We start from the raw sequence: 21,176 nt of genomic DNA, 5'->3' as shown, positions 1-21,176 counted from the left end.
ACTGAAGAGGCATTTAGTGTTACATGGAGGCCCTGGAGGTATTTTACTGGTTCTCAAGACTACATTCGGCAGGTGAGCAGTGCCTCTGTCCCAGAAAACGACTGAACATCTAATGTTTACCTACGTAGGCCATGTCTGCCCTGGGTGGCATTCCCCCCCCTCCCTCTTTGTCTTTATTTTTCTTTTTTTCCCCGCCGCCACCCCCCCACCTCCTCTCTCTCCATCTTTGCACTCTCTTCTTCCCCCGTCCTCCCTTTTGACTATGCCCTGTCTCCTTACTAGCCTTCGGGATCCAGAAGAACCCCAGGGTTCTGGACATGACCGGCTCATATTTTACTCTGGTTCACGTAGGTCATGATAAGCTGGCTCGCTGTGGTCCCAGTTGTTCTCCATGATTACATTTGTCCGAACGGAGCTGCACTAGTTATACTGTACTACATGTCGGAGGTGGGGTTTCTCTCTTTTCTGCATGAAACTGTAGGACCCCCCTCTGAGAACCCAGAGTTATTTGGCTGCCTATTTCTTGTTAGCATGTAATTGTGACCCTGGGTCATGCTGTATGGTTGACTGTTATATTTATGTTGTTCTACTTAATAAAAGAATAATAAAAATAAAAAAAATAAGTCAATGCCAACAACTTAAAACTAAAGCCTATGGTATCGAGAAATCCCAGGCGGTCTCCCATCCAGGTACTAACCAGGTCCCAACCCTGCTTAGCCTCTGAGATCAAATGCACGCTCAACCCTCTTGACAAACGCCAAGATGGTCACCTTGGGAAACAAACAAAAAAAACAAGTCAACGCCAACAACATAAAAAGAAGCCTGCGGCATTTGGAAAACCCAGACGGTCTCCCATCCAGGTACAAACCAGGCCCAACCCTGCTTAGCCTCTGAGACCAAACGAGATTGGGCGCTTTCAGGGTGTTGTGCCCGTAGGCAATTTCTTTGTGCACTCTCAACCCTCTTGACAAATGCCAAGATGGTCACCTTGGGAAACAAGGGGAAAAAAACAGGTCAAAGCCAACAACATAAAAAGAATCCTATGGCATTCGGTATTCCCAGGCGATCTCCCAATCAAGACACTAACCAGGCCAGATCCTTCTATGTCACCTGGTCTTCCCACGCAGTCTCCCATCCAGGTACTAACCAGGCCTGACGCTGCTAAGCCTCTGAAATCAGATGAGATCGGGTGCTTTCAGGGTGATGTGGTCGTGAGCGTTCTCTTCAAGACACGCCCAACCCTCTTGACAAACGCCAAGATGGTCGCCTTGAGAAACAAGCGAAAAAAACAGTTCAAAGCCAACAACATAAAAAGAAGCCTATGGCACCTGGTATTTCCTGGCGGTCTCCCATCCAGGTACTAACCAGGCCCGACACTGTTTAGCCTCTGAGATCAGATGAAATTGGGCGCTTTCAGGGTGATGGGGCCGTAGGTGATCTCTTTGGGCACTCTCAACCCTCTTGTTAAACGCCAAGATGGTCACCTTGGTAAACAAGTGAAAATAAACAGGTAAACGCCAACAACATAAAAAGAAGCCTACGGCACCTGGTGTTCACAGATGGTCTCCCATACAGGTATTAACCAGGCTGTACACTGCTAGGCCTCCGAGATCAGATGAGATTGTGCGCTTTCAGGGTGATGTGGCCATAGGTGTTCTATTTAGACACTCTTAACCCTCTTGACAAATACCAAGATGGTTATCTTGGGAAACAAGTGAAAAAAAACAGGTCAACGCCAACAACATAGACCCTGGCGGTCTCCCATCTGACCCAGACCCTGCTTAGCTTCTGAGATCGGGCGCTTTCAGGGTGATGTGACCTCAGGCCAACGCTTTGGGACGTACTCAAAACTCTTGACTGATGCTAAAATGGTCACCTTGGGAAACAAGTGAAAGAAAAACAGGTCAAAGCCAACAATATAAAAAGATTCCTACGGCACCTTTAATTAGGTACTATCCAGGCCGGACCCTGCTTAGCCTCTGAGATCAGATGAGATAGGGCGCTTTCAGGGGGATGTGGCCGTAGGAGATTTCTTTGGGCTCTCTCGGCCCTCTTGACAAATGCCAAGATGATCACCTTGGGAAACAAGCGGAAAAAAAAAAACATGTCAACGCCAACAACATAAAAAGAATCCTACGGCACCTGGTATTCCCAGTTGGTCTCCCATCCAGTTACTAATCAGGCCCGACAATGCTTAGCCTCCGAGATCAGACAAGATCAGGCACTTTCAAGGTGATCTCTTCGGGCACTCTCAACCATCTTGACAAACGCCAACATGGTCATCTTGGGAAATAAGCGAAAAAAAACAAGTCATTGCCAACATTGGAGGCTAATCAGGGTTGAGCAATCAGTTTCCTTGCCTGAAATAGGCATCTCAGAACTGCCATCTGGCTACTTCCCGGGTTTCCAACTCCTTCAACTAATCCCAGGAGACAATACTTTGCCTCCATCCTGGTGGAGGTTCCAAACACCCGATCAATGGTTCCTGTCACCTCTGTCCAGTAGCGGATCAACTTGGGGCATCTCCAAAACATGTGCATCATGTCTCCCCCCATGTTCCCGCACCGGGGGCAACTTGCGTCCGGCCGTTCGGCCAAACTGAAAAAGTTTACGAGGAGCATAATAGGTTCTATATAATAAGAACAGATGTGACATCCTCTGTGAGGAGAGCCACAATTCACCACAGGCAGGATTCCTGCACAGTATAAACCTTATTGCTGGTTTTCTGTTTCTGTAATAAAGGAACCTAGCACTGTTACAGTGCTAGGGTGCACAGAGAAGCTGGTATATATAGAAGACTACAGCATACAGAAGAAAGGCTAGTGAATACAGAATACAGACTCGTGTATGTAGATAGGCTTGAGTATACAGAAGACAGGCTTGGGTATACATCAAAGCTGACATTCTATACAGACTGGATAGTGTATACAGAGAGTCTAGTGGGTACAAAAGACAGGCTGGGATGCAAGGGTGTACAGAGAAGCTGGTATATATAGAAGACTACAGCATACAGAAGAAATGCTAGTGAATACAGAATACAGACTCGAGTATGTAGATAGGCTTGAGTATACAGAGATGCTAGAGTAAAGGCTGGGGTACACAGAGAGGCTAATTTAAAGAGAGGCTAGTATATACAAAGATGTTAGTGTATATAGAGAGGTTAATGTATAGAGAGGGTCGAGAGTATAAAGAAAGGACAGTGCATATAGCACTAGTGTATACAGAAGACAGGCTTGGGTATACATCAAAGCTGACAGTGTATACAGAAGACTGGGTAGTGCATACAGAGAGTCTAGTGGGTAAAGAAGACAGGCTGGTGTATTCTAGCTAGTTTTTACAGTCTAGTGTATACAGAAGACAAGCTGTGGTATACTGAGGGTTTAGTGTATTCAGAAAGTCTAGTGTATACAGTCGGTGAGTGTATACATAATACTGGCTAGTTCAGACAGTGTTTACAGAGATGCGAGGGTGTACAGAGAAGCTAGTATATATAGAAGACAGAAGAAAGGCTAGTGAATACAGAATACAGACTCATGTATGCAGATAGGCTTGAGTATACAGAGATGCTAGAGTAAACAATGAGGCTGGGGTACACAGAGAGGCTAGTTTAAAGAGAAGCTAGACAGTGTATACAGAAGACTGGGTAGTGTATACAGAGATTCTAGTGGGTACAGAAGACAGGCTGGTGTATTCTAGCTAGTTTTTACAGTCATGTGTATACAGAAGACAGGCTGTGGTAAACAGAGGGTTTAGTGTATTACAGAGATGCAAGTGTGTACAGAGAAGCTAGTATATATAGAAGACTACAGCATGCAGAAGAAAGGCTAGTGAATACAGAATAAAGGCTGGCTTCTACGGAGAGGCTAGTGTATGCAGAACACTATCTAGGGTATATAGAGAGGCTAGATTATACAGAGAGGCTAGTGCATAGAGTGAAGCTATTGTATATAGAAGCCTGGTTAGTGTATACAGAGAAGCTAGTGTGTACAGAAGAAAGGCTAGACAGGCTATAAAGAGAGACAAGTTTTTACAGAAGACAGTTTGGGGTATACAGAGATGCTAGTTTATACAGAGAGACTAATGTATACAGAAGACAGGCTAGGGCATACAAAAGACAGAAGACGGGCTAGTGTATTCAGAACATAGGCTATTGTATATCGAAGACAGGCTATTGTATGCAGAAGACCGGCTAGTGTAAACATGTTGGTGTATATAGAGAGGCTAGTGAATTTAGAGGGAAGGCTAAGTGATAACAAAAGACAATCTGGGCTATACAGAGACATTTCATCATTTCATCTAGCTCACATCTCTAATGGAGTTTGTCTCATTGCCATGTTATGCCTTTTCATTCCTATGCTAAATATAGTACTCACTACACGATTTTAATCATCCGCATCAAGCATGCAATAAAACTATCATACATATAAATAAACCATATACTCTTTTGCTCTATTTTGCATATTTGTAATTCTCCACATCAACTGTCACATATGTGACAGTCCTGACACACCATCCTGACTTATTTTTCATTATTTCTTATTAGAAATAGAGAGTACTATCTCAAAATCCGGTTAAATCTATTCACTTCGATGAGTTCTAACGCTAATTGTACGGTAATGCAAAATGTTCACAAAACCATAAATTTGCTTCCAGACATGCTGCACATACTAAGAGTAATGTAACTATCGCTCGCTAACGATATAAACAGTTTTATTGCTTTTCTGACATTAACTGAGTATCTCTCTGCACTATGATCTTAATAATAATAATAATAATAGGATTGTGTAATGCAAAGATCAACTATTTCTCGGCCATTTTCAAGCTAAGCTTTCAATCTCTTACCTTTGAACAGCGATACTTCCTCCCTACAATATTAAGCCATTTAAATGTCCTATTGGTCGCCTATATTATACCACTCCCTGAAAAGCCTATATGTAGAGAATAAAACTAGTCTTACATCTTAATAAAACAGTTTTATTGCTCAACCAGTATCAGCTGTCATGACAAATAAACGTTTCCACTGTTTGACTCTATTTTCTGTATTACTTCTTTTCTCCACCTTAACTGTCACAGTTAAAACACAGTGACAAAACATTTTTTTTTACCGCAGCAAAATGTGAGAAAAGCAGTGTAAGCCGTCTTTCTGCCATATGCTTCAGAAAATTAATGTACCGCTTTTAAATCCTTATCAATTCCACATAACCGTGAACCGTCTTACAATTTTACATTTACTTATAGCAATTACTGATATTACATTATGACTATACCAGTGGAAAAGGACTGCGTAATGGAACTGTTAACTTCGCTGATAAATGTACGATTTACTCAACGATTTACTCAACGATTTCAACTTAGATTTTTTTCATTCTAAGTCTATTTAATCTTAAATAATTTATTCTACTGTACTCTTAAATTATGTACTATTGTTCTGTATTTTAGCCGTTCTCATATTTCGTTTTATGTTGCAACCATTGAATCTCATTGCTATTCCGACATTCTGCCTTAATGAGGATATTACTTTGCAACTATCCCTTGATCCCTTTTGTTTATCTCGACCTATATATACTGCCTAAATATTTTCCCAATTTGTTTTGCTATACTTATTATTATTATATTATAGAGATTACTAACTCTAAATCATTGTAATAAGTTATAATGTCTACAGCTAATTTTACGTTAAAGCAAAAGTCACACAACACCCTCTTTTTAAAACCTTTTACACACTGCACATTAAGAGTAATGCAACCACCTCTTGCTACCTCTATGCAATAGGATTCTCTTTCTGACTCTATTTTGTGTATTACTTCTTCTCCACATTAAGTGTCACACTGATAACCATTTGTAACACATAACACTTGCAAACACATTTTTTAACAGCAGCAAAATGTTTAGAAAATCAGTGGAACGGTTTACTTGATTGAGAAGTGGTTGCAGTAGCAAAGCATAGCAATACAGTTTGATTACATTAATAACACATAATGCAACTATTTTACATTCACATCATGCATGCATCCTAATGTAAGCTGTCTATCACTATTAATGTTCATGGTTACTGATATATTATGCCGATAACCAGTGGAAACGGAAAACAGTCAGTGTAAGCCGTCTTCGTGCGTAACACAATTAATGGAACGATTTACACGTTGGAATTTTCAAGCTACGTCAATTTACTCTTAAATACCCTTTAGCTGCTTAGCTCACACTTTGCTGTATGTAGCCGCGTTTACATGTAAGTAACCAATGGGGATTGACATTTCATGTCCATCTCACATCTCTAATGCAATTTGTCTCTTTGCCATGTCATACTTTGCCAGTTATTATACTTTCTCATCTGATAGAAACCTAGTCGTTGCTGATATTTCATGATTACAGCAATCATCTCATCTAATTGCTATTCCGACATTCTACCTTGGTAATACATTGCAACGCTCTATTGAACAATGTAAAGGTAAGCTAGATATTTTGTGTATTTCCACTTAAACCCGACCTGTATACACTGTCTCAATATTATCCTTTCTAATTTTGCTAAATTAGAGTATAGAGTTTGCTATGTCGAAATCCAGGTTACCCACTCACCTTTATTACGTATACTGCTAATTTTAGGATAATACAAAACCATCTTATTCTTTCGTTACACGCTGCACATATTAAGAGTAATACAATGTGAACAGTTTAATTGCTCTTCTCACATTTTGCTGGTATCTATCTGCTTTAGGAAACTGAATTTGTACCACAACGATCACTCATCTAATATCAGTCCACTCAGTGCTACCGGGATAACTTTTACATTTAGTGTAATGAAATGATTTCTCAGTCATTTTGAAGCTACTGCAACCAACGCTTCTGATCTCATTTCGACTGCAATACTTAATCTCTGCTATTGCAGAATATTTAGCTGCTTAGCTCACACTTTGCTGTACGTAGCCGTGGGGATTGGCATTTCATGTCTAATTCATATTCACATTTCTAATGCAGTTTGTCTTTTTGCCATGTCATCCTTTGCCAGTTATTATCCTTTCTCATGCTTATACTATACACTTTTTAACAGCACCAAAATATGAAAAAAGCACTTTACATGTTTCAGAAGTAGTTGCATTAGCAAAAAATAAAGCCCTGTCTTCTTTACACGCTAGCTTTTCTGTATACATTGATCTCTCTGTGTACACCAGCCACCCTATATAGACTAGCCTCTCTGTCTTCTGTATACACGTGCCCGTAATCTATATACCTGCCTTCTTTTTACAATAGTCTCGGTGTCCCAGCCTCTCTGCATACACTAGCCTCACTGAATTCCCCAGACTGTCTTCTATATACACAAGCCTATCTGTAAAAAAAATAGCCGGTCTTCTGCCTCTCTGTGCCTCACAGTCTCTCTCTGGATTCCCTAGCCTCCATCTCTGCATACCCAGGACCTTCCTCTGTATAATCTAGCCTATCTGTATACACTAGCCTGTCTTTTGTACAAATTAGCCTCTCTGTAGCCGGTCTTCTGTATACACGAGCCTCACTGTCTACTCTTGGTTGTCTTTTGTATACACTAGCATCTCTTTATACATTAGCTCTCTGTATACCCAAGCCTCTCTGTATACACTAGTCCACCGGTATACACTAGCAAGTCTGCATACACTAGCCTCTCTTTGTAACCCAACTTCTCTCTCTCTATACCTTAGCCTCCATCTCTGCATACCCAGGAGGTTCTTCTGTATAATCTAGCCTATCTGTATAATCTAGCCTATCTGTATACACTAGCCTGTCTTTTGTACACATTTGCCTCTCCGTATAAACTAACAAGTATGCATACTCTAGCCTCTCTCTCTGTATACCCTAGCCTCCATCTCTGCATACCCAGGACGTTCTTCTGTATAATCTAGCCTATCTGTATACACTAGCCTGTCTTTTGTACACATTAGCCTCTCTGTATAAACTAGCCTGTCCTCTGTATACACTAGTCCGTCTGTATACACTAGCAAGTTTGTGTAACCAAGCCTCTCTCTCTGCATACCCTAGCCTCCATCTCTTGCATAACAAGGACCTTCTTCTGTATAATCTAGCCTATCTGTATACACTAGCTTGTCTTTTGTACACATTAGCCTCTCTGTATAAACTAGCCGGTCTACTGTATACACTAGTCCATCTGTATACACTAGCAAGTCTGCATACTCCTGCCTCTCTTTGTAACCCAGCCTCTCTCTCTCTGTATACCCTAGACGTTCTGCATACCCAGGACGTTCTTCTGTATAATCTAGCCTATCTGTATAAACTAGCCTGTCTTTTGTACACATTAGCCTCTGTGTATAAACTAGCTGGTCTTCTGTATACACTAGTCCTGTGTAACACAGTCTCTCTCTCTGTATACCCTAGCCTCCATCTCTGCATACCCAAGATGTTCTTCTGTATAATCTAGCCTATCTATATACACTAGCCTGTGTTTTGTACACTTTAGCCTCTCTGTATAAACTAGCCGGTCTTCTGCATACACGAGTCTCTCTGTATACCCTTGGATGTCTTTTGTATACACTAGCTGCTCTTTATACATTAGCTCTCTGTATACCCAAGCCTCTATGTATACACTAGTCCGTCTGTATACACTAGCAAGTCTGAGATACCAGCCTCTCTGTGTAAGAGATACCAGCCTCTCTGTGTAACCCAGCCTCTCTCTCTGCATACCCAAGATGTTCTTCTCTATAATCTAGCCTATTTGTATACACTAGCCTGTCTTTTGCACACATTAGCCTCCCTATATAAACTAACCGGTCTTCTGTATACACTAGTCCGTCTGTATACACTAGCAAGTATACATACTCTAGCCTCTCTCTCTGTATACCCTAGCCTCCATCTCTGCATACCCAGGACGTTCTTCTGTATAATCTAGCCTATCTGTACACACTAGTGTATACAGACAGACTAGTGTATACAGAGGACAGACTAATATGTACAAAAGACAGGCTAATGTATACAGATAGGCTAGATTATACAGAAGAACGTCCTGGGTATGCAGAGCGCTCAGCTTCAAGGTATGGCCAACGTGAGTAATATGAGGGACACTCCTCACCCCCGCCCCCACCTACCAGATCTGACTTTCATCCCCTTGCCCTCTCTGCCCCGGTCATCTGGTGGCAGTTTTATGCACTCCCTGGCCCCCACCCATTCATAATCCTTACCGACCTTTCCTTCCGCTGCTCACAGGAACACACTGGATGACTTGTCTAATTAACCAACTTGTACAAGACACCGCTATCCTTCTGTCTGACACTGGTCCCCCTTGGAGGCTTTACCCCTCACTGTTTGGGTGGTCCCTGCCTCTCCCTGGATGCTCCACATATACCACAACGACATTGTCAGAGGGGCACCACTTGACAAGACACGGGGCTGTCATGCCGGTGGCATCTCCCATTGGAGGAAGGGATGATGGCCCCAACCCCTTGGCAGCAGGTTCTTTCATGTACAAACCAGGGCGGCTCAACTTCCCTTCTGGAGTCTTGACCTTAGATGGGGGAGTTGCACTTTGGGGGGTCTGAGTGATACCTAGTGCGCTGTACTGGAAGGGCTTGACATTCTCGCAATCACCCTGGTTGCGCCCCTCGCCCCCCCCTCTGGCTCCCACCTACTCTTTGCCGACATTGCCTTCTGCAGCTTTCGGGGACCCTGGATGACTTATTTATTGAGCCTATTGGTACGAGACACTGCTTCCCTCCAGGGTGACTCTGGACCCCCCTGGAGGATTTACCCCTTACTGTTTGGGCGGTCCCATCCTCCCTCTGGATGCTCTACACAGCCCCCGATGGCAATGCAGGAGAGACACTAATTGGCTTGCCCCAGGACTGCTGCTCGGGTGAAGTCTCCCGTTGGATGGAGGGATGGTGGCCCCAGCCCCTTGCCTGACGGATTTTCCATGCACCGACCAGGGCTGCTCCTCTTTCATCATGGAGGGGAGGAGTTGAAATTTATGGGGTCCGGGTGTTTGCTGGTGGTAGTGCGCTAAAGGACTTGACATTTCCACATGTTTGTCCCCTCTCCCCTGTTTCCCCCCTCCCTTCCCTCCCTTCCCCCCCTTCCCACCCTTCCCTCCTTTCCGTCCCCCTTTCCCCCCTTCCACTCCCCCTTTCCCCCCTTCCACTCCTCCTTCCCCCCTTCCCTTCCCCTTTTCCCCCCAGGGCGTGGGCGGGGGAGAGGGGGTAAGGAGAGGACAATCTGCCAAAGGGAGAAATGCAATTGTTCGGGGACTGCATGTACTTTAGGGGTGTGGGACGGGGGGTGGTGGATCCCATTCTGTGATGCCTTTTCTGTTGTGACGGGCTCCCTCATGCATGCCTATATTTAGGGCGAGCCGAGGAGACCCCTCAGTGCTGACCTCTGTTTTGGTTATACTATTGTTTTTTGGTTCTATGATGTTACTGATTGTCTTATATTTGCATACTGGTATCAGACTTGACATTTACCACTGCCGGGACTGGGGGGACTAGGATTCGGGGGCTCCCTCTCCGACCTGTCTACCCACCAACCCAAGTAGGACAGCGCTTTAAACCCAGTGTACATCTGGTAAGCGCTATAGCATAATTGTGCTGTTTTAGTATACCCTTCCTGTACTGTTGAGTGCGGACAACCCTTAATTTCCCTCTCCCCCTGGGGTTAAACGTACGCGCGATGTCCGGTGGAATGTAAGTACCTAAGTACTTAAGGGCTGTATGGGTCCATTTAAATCGAAAATTGGACTGCAAGTCTATTAACGTTTGCGGGGGGACTGTAACCCCCATGGCCTTTGATTTCAAGAAGTATCCCGTATATCTGGAATTTCCGAAGGAGATTTGGCAAGGAAACTCTGGGATTCATCAGCGAGAACAGCATGTCATCCGCGTAGGCAGATATCTTGCACTCAATAGTACCCATTTGGAGTCCCGTTATGTCTGAGTTTTGTCGAATTGTGGAGAGAAAGGGTTCCAATGACAGTGCGAATAATAGGGGCGACAGGGGGCAACCTTGTCTGGTCCCATTCCCGATGTCAAGGGGAGATGAGAGAACCCCATTCGCTTTGACTTGAGCTGAAGGGCGTGAGTATATCTTACTTATCCATGCCAGCATCCGTTCACTCAGACCTATATGGCGAAGGACCGAGAACATCAATGTCCATTTGACCCGATCAAAAGCCTTCTCGGCATCAGTACTCATGAAAAGACAAAGGGGTCCCAGATGACTTTGCTTTATGGATCAGGGTAAGCACCTTAATGGTGTTGTCCCTATCTTCCCTGGTGGGAATAAAACCTAACTGGTCAATATGTATAAGGGACTGCAAGTGATGTGCCAATCACGTTGCGAAGATTTTTGAGAATAGTTTTAGGACCGAATTTAGGAGGGAAATGGGTCTGTAGCTCCCACATAGGCCAGGGTCTTTGCCCTCCTTAGGTCTCAACGAGATGTGGGCTCTAAGGGTATCCTCAGGAAAATCCCCATTCGATCTCAGAGTATTAAATAAATTCACCAAGCGCGGGCTGAGAATAGGGAGGAAGGTCTTAAAGTATTGTGCGGTATATCCGTCAGGGCCCGGAGCCTTACCCACCTTCGGAGGTCCCACGGCCGTCTGGACTTCTTCCAGTGTGATCGGGTCCTCCAAGTACTTCCGTGATTTCCGATGAGAGGGTTGGTAGACCAGAACCGGTTACATATCTGTCTATATTGTCCTTTCCAGACCCTGAATCGGGCAGGTTGTAGAGATCAGAGTAACATTTTTCAAAGACTTCGGCTATTTGGGTTGGGGTAGAGGCCCTCTGGCCATTCTCATCTATCAACTGTGGTATGTAAGAGCCAGATTTCAACTCCTTTACCGACCTGGCTAAGATTTTTCCGCATTTGTCCCCTGACTCCTACGTCAGTTTACGACAAAACTGGAGTGCCGCTTTCGCTTTATAATGGAGTAGGTCAGCAATATGGGTACGGAGTGTCCCCAATTCAATCTCTAAGGTCCGTGAGGGGGCATGTTTATGTTTCGCTTCCACAGAGGCAAGTTCACGAAACAGATTAGCAAGCTGTTCCTTCCGTGTTCGTTTGATGCGCGCCCCGTGCCTGATAAGTACCCTGCGGAGTACTGACTTGTGAGCCTCCCAAATTATCCCCGGGTCACAGTCCCGCGTTTAGTTTTCTTGGAAATAAAGGTCCAATTCCCTGGTCACATCTGCTAAAACTTCCGGTATCTGGAGGAGGCTCTTATTAAGGTGCCAGAATAGAGACCTAGGTGAGGGGTTCCTAGAGAGGGTGTAGGTAAGGGCTACAGGAGCGTGGTCGGACCAAGTAATATGGCCGATGGAGGAAGAGCTCACCAAGTGCAGTTGGTCATGTGGAATCAAGAAGAAGTCTATCCTCAAGTATGATTTGTGAGGGGAAGAGCAAAAAGAGTAGTCCCTTTCCCCAGAGTGTTGCAGACGCCAGACATCAACTAACTTCCCCCCACCCCTTGTCACTAAGGTCCGCAGTTTTCTTCACGGGTGGCATTCTGGCCTCCATTCCTGGTTCAGGAGATGCAATCTCATTAAAATGAACATACTCCCTAAATTTACTTATCTTTTCCAAGCTCTCCCGATCCAGATTCTAGTCCCGTTTTTTAAGCAAGCTCAATCCTTGCTCACTCAATTTAACTGGGCCCACAAAAATCCCAGACTTAAGCGGTCACAGCTGACATTGTCTAAACAACAGGGAGGGTTGGTTCTCCCTCACTTGCGACGCTACTACCTGGCCTCCCATCTGGGGCATGTATTGGACTGGAATCGAAACAAACTTTCTAAGCTCACTCACGAATTCCGCTAAGAAGCGCCATGTGGTGCTATAAGTATTTACCCACAGAATTTATGTCACATCCCACTATAGGGGCTTAGTTGAAAGTCTACCCAAAACACACTCACGTCTTTGACTTCCCCCCTATTCCCTATACGTGGCCATCCAACCTTTGAACTGGGGACCCACTTAGAAATTCCAACCTAGACAATGCGTCTAAATTCGTCATTGATGGAAAATGGCCTTCTTTCTCAACCCTAACAGATCCGACAGGGCTTTTCCAACTGCCTTTTTGGAGAGCGGCGCAACGACATCATTTTCTCCATTCCATCCCCAATCCTCAAACGTTCGCCCGCCCTCAGACGGAGTTTGAGACTCTATGCAGGAGCGAAGGCCCTTTGGCCCACATTCTCTCTCAAACAGATTATCCACACTTAACCTGTCTGTCCAACTGGGAAAAGGACCTTAATTGCTCATTTTCCCCAGCACAGAGACAACGCATTATCACTTTGGCTCTCAAAATGTCGCTGTGCACGAAGATACAGGAGACGAATTTTAAACTTCTCACCAGGTGGTATTTGACACCATCAAAGCTGCAGAAATGTTCCCCTCTTCCTCGAACATATGCTGGAGGTGTGGAGAAGAAGAGGGCACGTTGCTGCACATTTTTTGGTCCTGCCCCAGCTTGGTGGACTTCTGGACAGAGATCCGATGCATAACACAAAAATTCACAGACTTCTCCATCCAGGAAGAGGCTGCATTCTTTCTCTTGCACCATTCACAGATTCCCATTAAGAAGTACAAAAAAATCTATTTTACGGCATGTGATAAATGCCACGAAATCCTGCATCCCTCTCTATTGGAAAAAATGTTCCCCCCCCTTTCATTACTCACTGGCTTAGGAAAATAGAGGACATTAAAAAAAATGGAGGACTTGATCCTCACATCACAAGGTAAACAAGAATTTTTTAAACAAACCTGAGACATCTGGAATACCTTTATATTCTCGCTGGAAGGATGTCGCCTGCTATCGCCTTAGTGCTCTGAGCTTTCCTTGACTGGCCCCTTGGACAGTGGCTGCCATCGTGTCTCGTCCCCTCTTCTCCTTTCCTGATCTTTCAACCCTTCTCTTTTCTGCCTTCCTCCCCTATCTCTCACCCCCTCCACCCCCGATCTCTTTTGGAAAAAGTGGAAAATTGGGAATGATGGCCCCACACCCCCCTCTGGATGGATTATGCCGGAGGGACCTTTGGTTTGTGTGACCCTGGATCTTGGTACAGTACTTTATCCGTGCCTCGAATCATTGTGATTGATGGAAGGCAGACTCACAGTTGCGAATATACCTGTATCAAGCATTGTTCAGCTGCTTTTTGCTCTGTATTTCTCTGTTGCATTATGCACTCGGGGGACCGTCTTCCCCTATTTGGAGAAAAAATTATTTTTGAAAAAAAAAAGAAGACTACGACACCTGGTATTCCCAGGCGGTCTCCCATCCAGGCATTAACCAGGCCCGACCCTGCTTAGCCTCCAAGATCAGACGAGATGGAACAGATTCAGGGTGATGTGGCCGTAGCCAATATCTTCAGGCACTCTCAACTCTCTTGACAAACACCAAGATGGTCACCTTGGAAACAAGCGGAAAAAAATAGGTCAATGGCAACAACATAAAAAGAAGCCTACGGCATCTGGAAATCCCAGGCGGTCTCCCATCCAGGTACTAAACTGGTCCCAACCCTGCTTAGCCTCTGAGATCAGATGAGATTGGGCTCTTTCAGGGTGGTGTGGCCGTAGGAGATTTCTTCAGGCACTCTCAACCTTGACAAACGCCAATATGGTCACCTTGGGAAACAAACAAAAGAATCAAGTCAACGATAACAACATGAGAAGAAGTCTACAGCACCTACTATTCCCAGGTGGTCTCCCATCCAGGAAAGGCCCGACCCTGTTTAGTCTCTGAGATCAGACGAGATCTGGTGCTTTCAGGGTTATGTGGCCATAGGCGAGCTCTTCAGGCACTTTCAACCCTCTTGACAAACACCAAGATGGTCACCTTGGTAAACAAACAAAAAAAAAACAAGTCAACGCCAACAACATAAAAAGAAGCCTTCAGCACCTAGTATTCCCAGGTGGTCTCCAATCCAGGTACTAGCAAGGCCCGACCCTGTTTAGCCTCTGAGATCAGAGAAGATAGGGCGCTTTCAGTCTTATGTGCCCATAGGCAATCTCTTTGGGCACTCTCAACCCTCTTGACAAATGCCAATAGTCACCTTGGGAAACAAGCGGAAAAAAAACAGGTCAATGTCAACAACATAAAAAGAAGACTACAGCACCTGGTATTCCAAAGCCATCTCCCATCCAGGGACTAACTAGGCCCAACCCTTCTTAGCCTCAGAGATGAGAAGAGATAGGGCTCCTTCAGGGTGATGCTGCTGTAAGCGAACTCTTTGGGCACTCTCAACCCTCTTGACAAATGCCAAGATGGTCACCTTGGGAAACAAGCGAAAAAAAAACAAAAACGAATCAACGCCAACAACATAAAAAGAAGCCTACAATAACTGGTATTCCCAGGTGGTCTCCCATCCAGGTACTAACCAGGCCTGACTCTTCTTAGCCTCCAAGATCAGGCGAGATTGGGTGCTTTCAGAGTGCTCGGACTCTTTCCCCATCACTAATGGGACGAGGCAGGGGTGCCCTCTGTCTCCCCTAATTTTTATTCTGACACTGGAACCACTCACGTTCGGAATGACCGAATATTACTGGCATATCCAAACCCTCGGCACACCACAAAATTACGGCGTACGCTGACGATCTAATTTTTTTCGTCTCCAATCCACACATTTCGCTTCCCAATATACTCGTGGCTCTCCGGCGATACGGCAGCCTATCAAACTATAAAATCAATTGCACCGTCGGCTGTGTTGAATATATCGGTCCCGGATGGTGAGGCCAAGAGGCTACGCTCCGCTTTTCCATTCTACTGAGCTGAAAAATCTATACGTTACCTGGGCGTTGACATGGCAGCGGATTTGGCACAATTGTACCCGCTTAATTTTTTCCTTCTCCTGAATAGACTGAAATCTGATTTGGGAAACTGGCATGCTTTAACACTGACCTGGTTCGGGTGCTGTAATGCATTCAAAATGACGGCCCTCCCGTGGATCTTATACTTGTTCCAGACATTACCGATCCGGTTACCCCCAATTTTTTTCAGACAACTGCAGGTGCTGCTCCTGGGCGCGCAAACCGCCCAGAGCCCGTTTGCAATTGCTTGCCAAACCAAAGGACAAGGGGGGTCTGGGTCTCCCAGATCTGAGACAATACTACAGAGCGACTCTGCTAGCGAGAGTCATTGATTGGCATTGTAATGGCCCACACAAGCAGTGGGTGGAGATGGAGATTGAGGATGGATCCATTCTCCTATTGACCTCCCCGTGGCTCCTGTCCTCCCTACCAAAAGACCTCAGAGATCACCCCGTAGTGGGAGCTACATTGGCTGTTGTGCGGAGGTTGTTCCGCTGCACACACATTTCTCCCCTGCCGTGCCCAATGACTCCGGATATAGGTAATCAAGACTTCCCACCGGGATTTACCAACAAGAAACCTGCGACAGTTGACAGTGGTGAGGAAACAGCGTCTGGGAGAGGTGTGGCCCTCGGGAGGGCTCCCGACCACGCAAACTGTCACCGAGCTTTCTGACCCTCCGCTTGACTTGTTTAGTGCTTATCAACTTCGTCACTTTCTTCTGGCCATACAAAGGGCCCCCTACACTCCTAGAGACCTGACGCCCTATGAATCCATCTGTCACAAAAAGGAACCTGTGCGACACACCCTCTCCCTCCTGTACAACCTATTAAGTAGTCAGGAGGAGGAGTCGACCCCACCATTTATCCACAAATGGGAGAGGGACTTTGGCATCACATTTACCCCACAACAGATAGGGAAGATCCTGACATTAGTACATAAATCTTCCATCGCAAACCAATATCAAGAATCAGGATACAAGATAGTCTCACGCTGGTATAGAGTCCCATACCCTCTGAATAAAATGGATAGATCGATCCCGGATGTTTGTTGGAGGTGAAATTCAAATACGGGACCATGGAACACATTTTCTGGGCATGCCCGGCCTTGAGGAACTTTTGGGTGGAGGTGACCGGGACGATAAAAACTCTCAGAAATGTAGATATCGCAGACAACCCAGCAGCGTGCCTTCTACACTTGACCGAACAGCCTGTTCGAAAATACAAAAAAACCCTCACGATGCAACTCCTGAACGCCGCCCGGGCCTGCATTCCCACACTGTGGAGGCAGCCTCAGCCCCCATCCAAGGTGCTGTGGTATTCCAAAGCAAATCATATTCTCCGGATGGAAGAATTGACCGCTACCCTTCACAACACTGAAGAGGCATTTAGTGTTACATGGAGGCCCTGGAGGTATTTTACTGGTACTTGAGACTACATTCGGGAGGTGAGCAGCGCCCCTGTCCCAGAAAAAGACTGAACATCTAACGTTTACCTACGTAGGCCATGTCTGCCCTGGGTGGCATTCCCACCCCCCCTCCCTTTTTGTCTTTATTTTTCTATTTTTCCCCGCCGCCACCCCCCCCCCCCCTCCTCTCTCTCCGTCTTTGCACTCTCTTCTTCCCCCGTCCTCCCTTTTGACTATGCCTTGTCTCCTTACTAGCCTTTGGGACCCAGAAGAACCCCAGGGTTCTGGACACGACCGGCTCATATTTTACTCTGGTTCACATAGGTCATGATAAGCTGGCTCGCTGTGGTCCCAGTTGTTCTCCATGATTACATTTGTCCGAACGGAGCTGCATTAGTTATACTGTACTACATGTCCGAGGTGGGGTTTCTCTCTTTTCTGCATGAAACTCTAGGACTCCCCTCTGAGAACCCAGAGTTATTTGGCTGCCTATTTTTTGTTACCATGTAATTGTGACCCTGGGTCATGCTGTATGTTTGACTGTTATATTTATGTTGTTCTACTTTTACTTAACACAAGAATAAAACAAAAAAAACAAAAAATATGTCAATGCCAACAACTTAAAAAAATGCCTATGGCATCGAGAAATCCCAGGCGGTCTCCCATCCAGATACTAACCAGGTCCCAACCCTGCTTAGCCTCTGAGATCAAATGAGATTTGGCTCTTTCAGGGTGATGCAGCCATAGTAGATTTTTTCAGGCACGCTCAACCCTCTTGACAAACGCCAAGATGGTCACCTTGGGAAACAAACAAAAAAAACAAGTCAACGCCAACAACATAAAAAGAAGCCTACCGCACCTAGTATTTCCAGGCGATCTCCCATCCAGGTATTAACAAGGCGCGACCCTTTCTAGCCTCTGAGATCAGCGGAGATTGGGCGCTTTCAGGGTGATGTGCCCATAGACAATCTCTTTGGGCACTCTCATCCCTCTTGAAAAATGCCAAGATAGTCGCCCTGGGAAACAAGCGAAAAAAAACAGGTCAACGCAAACAACATAAAAAGAAGAATACGGCACCTGGTATTCCAAGGCCGTCTCCCATTCAAGTACTAACTAGGCCCAACCCTTCTTAGCCTCTGCGATCAGAAGAGATAGGGTGCTTTCAGGGTGATGCGGCTGTAAGTGATCTCTTTAGGCACTCTCAACCCTCTTGACAAATGCCAAGATGATCACTTTGGGAAACAAGCGAAAAAAACAGGTCAACACCAACAACATAAAAATAAGCCTGCGGCATCTGGAAAACCCAGGAGGTCTCCCATCCAGGTACAAACCATGCCCAACCCTGCTTAGCCTCTGAGACCAAACGAGATTGGGCGCTTTCAGGGTGTTGTGCTCGTAGGCAATTTCTTTGTGCACTCTCAACCCTCTTGACACATGCCAAGAAGGTCACTAGTGTATACAGATAGGCTAGATTATACAGAAGAACGTCCTGGGTATGCAGTGATGGAGGCTAGGGTATACAGAGAGAGAGGCTAGAGTATGCATACTTTCTAGTGTATACAGGCGGACTAGTGTATACAGAAGACCGGTTAGTTTATACAGAGAGGCAAATGTGTACAAAAGACAGGCTAGTGTATACACATAGGCTAGATAATAGAGAAGAACGTCCTGGGTATGCAGAGATGGAGGCTAAGGTATACAGAGAGAGAAGTTGGGTTACCAAGAGAGGCTAGTGTATGCAGACTTGCTAGTGTATACCGGTGGACTAGTGTATACAAAGAGGCTTGGGTATACAGAGAGCTAATGTATAAAGAGATGCTAGTGTATACAAAAGACAACCAAGAGTAGACCGTGAGGCTCGTGTATACAGAACACCGGCTACAGAGAGGCTAATTTGTACAAAAGACAGGCTAGTGTATACAGATAGGCTAGATTATACAGAGGAAGGTCCTGGGTATGCAGAGATGGAGGCTAGAGAATCCAGAGAGAGACTGTGTTACACAGAGAGGCTAGAGTATGCAGAAGACCGGCTATTTTTTTTTACAGATAAGCTTGTGTATACAGAAGACAGTCTGGGGAATTCGGTGAGGCTGGTGTATGTAGAGAGGCTGGGACACCGAAACTATTGTAAAAAGAAGGCAGGCTAGTGTATATAGATTACGGGCACGTGTATACAGAAGACAGAGAGGCTAGTCTATATTGAGTGGCTGGTGTACCCAGAGAGATTAATGTATACAGAAAAGCTAGCGTGTAAAGAAGACAGGACTTTATTTTTTGCTAATGCAACTACTTCTGAAACATGTAAAGTGCTTTATTTCATATTTTGGTGCTGTTAAAAAGTGGTGTGTTGTCAGTGGTGATATCAATGTGACAGTTAATGTGGAGAACTACAACTATACAAAATAGAGCAAAAGGTTGCTAAGTTTATTTTGTTAAGTCATTGACTGACGTTAAGTAATTGGCCGTTATTGGTTTGGCAGTACATGGCTTATTTTGATGTAAGATAGTTTTATTCTCTACTTACAGCCGAGTTTTAGACGACTTTATTATTAGCATTATTATCATTATTCGCATTATTCATATATATTATGCAGAGTGTAAGTATTGCAGTGAGACGATATTGCTTTTGAAAGATTTGTATTATTATACATAGCATTGTTAGCAAGGACAATTTACATGGCTTAATATTGCAAAGCGTAATTTATCAGGAAAGAGATCCAAAGCGTTAGTTGCAGTAGCTTCATAAAACTGAGAAATCACTGAAAAGCACTGAAAAGACGATATTAGATGAGTACACATTTCGTTTACTTATGCAGAGAGATACCGGTTAAATGTTAATATGTTAATATGTGCTGCGTGTAAGGTAAAAATTAGATGGTTTAGTGTGAGCTGGTTTACCAGGATTTAGAGATAGTAATCTGTTTATACTAATAATAAATATAGCAAAATAATTCTAAAATTAATATTGAGACAGTATATACAGGTCGGATTTAAGTGGAAATACAAGAAATAACAGCAACGACGTGTGTAGGTTTTTATCAATCAGGTTCATTACGTGTCTTTAATCATGTAGTGAATATACCCCAAATATAGCACAAGGATGATAAAGCATAATAACTAACAGAGGATGACATGGCAAAAAGACAAACTGCATTAGAAATGTGAATATGAATTAGAGATGAAATGCCAATCCCCACGGCTAAGTACAGCAAAGTGTGAGCTAAGCGGCTAAATATTCTGCAATAGCAGAGATTAAGTATTGCAGTCGAAATGAGATCGGAAGCGTTAGTTGCAGTAGTACTCTAAATGTAAAAGTTATCCCGGTAGCACTGAGTGGACTGATATTAGATAAGTGATCGTTGTGGTACAAATTCAGTTTCCTATAGCAGAGAGATACCAGCTAAATGTGAGAAGAGCAATTAAAATGTTCACATCGGTAGCATTGTATTACTCTCAATATGTGCAGCGTGTAAAGAAGCAATAAGATGGTTTTGTATTATCCTAAAATTAGCAGTATACGTAATATATACTGGATTTAGACATAGCAAACTCTATAATCTAATTTAGCAAAATTAGAAAGGATAATATTGAGACAGTATATATTGGTCGAGTTTAAGTGGAAATACACAGAATATCTAGCTTACCTTTACATTGTTCAATAGGGCGTTGCAAAGTAAAACCAAGGCAGAATGTCGGAATAGCAATTAGATGAGATGATTGCTGTAATCATGAAATATCAGCAACGACTCGGATGAGAAAGTATATTAACTGGCAAAGTATGACATGGCAAAGAAGACAAATTGCATTAGAGATGTGAGATGGACATGAAATGTCAATCCCCATTGGTTACTTGTAAACGCGGCTACATACAGCAAAGTGTCAGCTAAGCAGCTAAAGGGTATTTAAGAGTAAATTGACGTAGCTTGAAAATTCCAACGTGTAAATCGTTCCATTAATTTTGTTACGCACGAAGATGGCTTACACTG

General features: G+C 44.3%; 3 pseudogenes; all 3 read right to left on the bottom strand.

Moving 5' to 3' along the window:
* Positions 1-1,316: 1,316 nt before the first annotated feature.
* LOC143937046 (5S ribosomal RNA) lies at positions 1,317-1,435 on the bottom strand (annotated as a pseudogene).
* A 12,783-nt stretch (positions 1,436-14,218) lies between these two features.
* LOC143936720 (5S ribosomal RNA) lies at positions 14,219-14,337 on the bottom strand (annotated as a pseudogene).
* Positions 14,338-14,435: 98 nt separating this feature from the next.
* Positions 14,436-14,555, bottom strand: LOC143936598 (5S ribosomal RNA; annotated as a pseudogene).
* Between the last annotated feature and the right edge of the window lie 6,621 nt (positions 14,556-21,176).

This window comes from Lithobates pipiens, unplaced genomic scaffold (genome assembly GCF_037356315.1).
Source record: "Lithobates pipiens isolate NorthernLeopardFrog02 unplaced genomic scaffold, aLitPip1_a1.2 Scaffold_28, whole genome shotgun sequence".
In the NCBI taxonomy this organism is placed as follows: Eukaryota; Metazoa; Chordata; class Amphibia; order Anura; family Ranidae; genus Lithobates; species Lithobates pipiens.
This window is presented reverse-complemented; position numbering and strand designations above follow the sequence as displayed.